Here is a 4,383-nt window from a genome sequence, read left to right as displayed (position 1 = left end):
TTAGAGAATTGTTTCCCCAAATCATAGCCAACATCTGTGCAGTAGCCTCTCAGCAGCAAGATCCTAAAAGTTCCAGGGAGAGGCTGGGGAAATGGGTTAGTATGTCACAGTCCTTGCTAGACAGTCACAAGGACCTGAGCTCAAGTCCCCAGGAGCCACAGAAGAAGCTGTGTGAGCATATCTGTGTGTGTGACCCTAGTGCTGAGGAACAGAGACAGGAGGATCATAAGAGTGAATTGGCCAACCAGGTTAGCCAAACTGGTCACCTTTGGGGTTCAGTCATAGACCTGTATTAAGGGGATAAGGATGACATCAGTAGAAGACATCTAACATCCTTCTCTGGCCACTCACACATTCACATGCATACACTCTACCCACCCCCATATGAACCACATCACAAAAACCCAAACAAATAAAAAGAGAAATGCAAGGAAGGCAAGCCTGTGAATACTTGGATACTCAGATTTAATCTCTACCTGAAATGAGGTTGAAGACTTGGAACAGCATCAAGGAGAATGAATGCAGAGATGAGGAGAATAGGAGTCGAGGGAAGGGAGGGGGAGACAGCAGGAATCTGGAGTTCATGTGTATTCCGAGAAAAGCAAAGCCATCCCATTTGCCAGAGCCCAGGGGAAAACAAGCTGCATGATTGCAGAGGAGCTGTTTGGTTGCACGTTAAATAGAGGTGGGTTTTTTTTTCCTGCAAATGTGTCCTAACTTAGTAACTTCCTATACAATTTAATGATTGAAATAGGAACTTGCTACATCACCAAGCTACCCTCCAACTCACAATATTCCTGCCTGTACCTCTGTTGTTTGCGCTACTGGCACACAATACCATCCCTCCCTAAGTCACACACTGATACATATTTTTCCATCCTTGAAGGATACAATGCAAAAGACTTAATAATAATATAGCTATAATTTTGTACCCAAATGTTATTATATAAGGGCAAAAGTCATAAACTCATTCAGACTCATAATCCTTAAAAGACAAATCCCTATGCCAATTAAAGGTAAGCTCTCCATCAGCTTGTTCAGGTAAGCAGAGATTATGAACAAACACATTGGAACACTGTACAAAACCATTTAAGTCATCTTCTTTTTGATGTGCCTCCATGTTTTGCTTAGTTGAGAAGAACAGAGAACCTAACTCAAGAAAATAAGTGACTGAGGTAAAAAGCAGGACACAGATCGCTTTGCTTTATCTATGTATTTCACAAGAAAATAGGGCTCAGAGAACAAGATTCATGCCTTTTACCTCTTGTCAGCTAGGATGGCCCATCAGCCTCATACTATCAAGTTCTCTATTACCTCCAGTATGTACTTACATACCCTGGTAGCATCAGATCCTAGGGAAGGCAATATAAGCAGTCTCTTAAAAAATAAAAGGAAAGGATCAAAAAGAACATCTAAAATTTTAGATGCATCAACTCTAGATATAAGTAAGAGATTAGGAATTTACCTTCAGTAGCTCAGTAAGGCCATATTCCTTTAATTGAGAAGTTGGAATCATGAACAGATTAATAAGATAACACACCATAAAATGTATCCTTTACACAAAGAAAATACACTTCTCTAAGATGTAGAGAAGAACAACTATCTATCAGGAAGATATACAACATGGCAGAATTTCACCAGCCTGAAGTCACAAATAATGAGCAGGGAACTTTCTGGTGGATAAATGAAGAGTGAAACAGAATTGGAATAGCTTTAGAACACAGGTTATGGATGATGCCTGATCAGAAAACAGAGCTAGCAACACAGACCTGGCAGAGACATAAATAAGATGGAGGAGTAGCAAGGAATTCCAACTCCTGACATGCTAGAAGGCTATTCTGCTGATAAACTCATGGCCTGTCTTATTGGTGCTCTAATATCTCAGAATATTGAGGTAGCAATAAAGTAAAAATCAATTCTTGAATGAGTGGTAGAGATCCTGAAAGGTTTTAAAACTTAAAAAAAAAATCTGTGTAGGTAGAATATGTGCATGCATGTAAGTGAGCATGAACAAGGGTGAACACACATATGTATGTGGTGGGTGTGCATGTGTGTATGTATATATGTGGGGGTGCGTGCACTAGTGGATGCTGGATTTAATGTCAAGCATCTTTCTTTATTTCTCTCTGCCTTATCTTTTGAAACAGGGTCTCACAATGTTTTCATTTTAGAAGTAGAAATTTTTTGAGGTATAAACCAGTGAACATGCAGAGGGTTGAAATTTTTCTCTCAAACATTAAGCTGTTACTTAGCATCTTCATCACATTAACAGTGGGACCATTAAGTGCCAAAACAAACATATAACATGGAAGGCCCTAGCACAGACTCAAGAAGTGTCTTATACTCAAGAAGGTAATCACAAGCATACTAAAAGTCTATGGGTGGTGGTGTAATTTAAGACTGCCTTAATGTAGCTGATTGATATTATCATGTCTTGACTCTTGACTATACAGCGTGTTAGTGTGGGGTCTGACTTAATGAGAAGTAAACAAATTATATTGAATGTCAAATATAGAACTATTTGATTATTTGAGTTGCCAGCTGAACTAGCCCCACCCCTTACACAGAAGAATGCTCTGTGTGAAAGATTGCCATCAAATTCTTATTCAGACCCAGGCATTAACCATACTTGTTGCTTCTTTTAAAGGTAAAGGAGCAGTTTTATTTTAAAACAAATACCAATGAAATCAACAAATAACTTTATCATGATAAATTATTTTAAAATAGAAACAAAACACATATGCATCAAATTGCACTTTCATTTACTGGCATAAGCACACTTCCAAAACAAAGTAACACAAATGAAAATACATGATTGTAAAATACATGTTAATAGCAAGCCACCATTTTCTAAGACCATCATTTCTGGTCATCATTTTCCAAGACCATAATTTTTAAAGAAATACACTAGCAGAGAAAAATCAAGGCACATACTTAACACATACATACTAGAATCCAAAGCTCCATGTGAATATAACACTGGTGCTTACATGAGGATAAACACAGCTTGGTCTGAAACAGGATCTGTGCAACAATGTGATTGTGTGAGCAATGACAAACCTAGACACTGAGATTCATGAAATGCCCATGCCCTAAGAAAACAGTGAAGAAACCAAACAGGAAGCTACACACCTTACTGCAAGCCAACTTCTTCTAAGGTTAAAATGTGAAGAGAACTCAGGGATGCAGGAAAACAGAGTCTGGAAATGAGAACTGAGCTGAATTCTTTTTGCTTTAAAGGCCCTGCTGCAGACTTGCTGCTCTTCTTCATAGCTTTGAGATGCAAAACTAAAGAAGTTGTTAATGTGTTCAGGTGCTGTGGGAGAACACATAAAAAATGGTCTGAATTGAATATCTTCATCTCTACCACCTTGATTTCTAACTGCTGTACGGTCCAAAGAAAACTTTGAGCTATTCCCTGATGGGAAGCCAAAGGCTCAAGACTGTGGGATCATAGCTGGTTCAGGGAGCCTTCTTGGCTAGCAATAGTGTATTTCTTAGCCTAAGGCTACCATAAAGGCCTTGGAGCTTTTGTTACTGGCAATTGCACTCTATAAGTTTTTCAGAGATATCACTGAACTTTTTTTCTTGTATTCTTCTAGAACTTTCTTCATGGAGGTAACCTCCCCTTTCATAGAGGTCAATTCTACATCCTTGCTCTGTATTTACTATATATCTTTTCCATTGGTTTTAAGTGGTTCTCGGCCTTGCTGAAATTATATTCTTGATAGTGACATTCCTGGTATACCTGGTATGTTAAGAAGGCCAATGCTCGGGATAATGTCCAAAACAACCTCTGGTCGAAGCCCTGCCAATACCATAGCTTTGTACTCCTCTGATGGACTGACTTCTTTTCTGACAATATCTAGCTTTCCAGAAAGGGTACTGTTACAAGCAGGGCAGATCGCTGGTGAATGACTGAACTCCCCACTTCCATGCTGATCACAGAAGATCACTTGGGTCACTGTGAGAGCAGGCAGTAACCCAAGCATAACCAGAGAGCTTGATATGACACTTTCAATAATTGCAAAGCAACATGTCTTCACACAAAGACATGCCAAATCTCCCAAAGAATCCGTTAACAATGCTACTATCACTTTCCATGCAACCATGATTTACAGCAAGAAGGTCCAGACAGGAAATGGGATTGGTATCAACCTGGTGTTCTCTCCTGAATGATAAATATTTGTACTTCTTGTATTTCATCCTTCATGTCTGTTACCAAATGGATCCAGTTTAACCTAGGAATCCAAATTGAAATACCAGAGCAACTGCTTACCATCATCTGCATTTATAGTCCCATCAGTCTTTAAACCGTCCTCTAAAGAAGGTCTAAGCCTGCTTTATAGATATTCTGGGGTTTTTACAGGGCCTCTTTGAGCC

General features: G+C 39.2%; 1 pseudogene; it reads right to left on the bottom strand.

Moving 5' to 3' along the window:
- Positions 1 to 3,092: 3,092 nt before the first annotated feature.
- LOC110289608 lies at positions 3,093 to 4,056 on the bottom strand (annotated as a pseudogene).
- Positions 4,057 to 4,383: the final 327 nt, after the last annotated feature.

This window comes from Mus caroli, chromosome 2, assembly GCF_900094665.2.
Source record: "Mus caroli chromosome 2, CAROLI_EIJ_v1.1, whole genome shotgun sequence".
Classification (NCBI taxonomy): Eukaryota; Metazoa; Chordata; class Mammalia; order Rodentia; family Muridae; genus Mus; species Mus caroli.
Note: the sequence above shows the minus strand (reverse complement) of the source record. Positions and strands in the feature narration are given on the sequence as shown.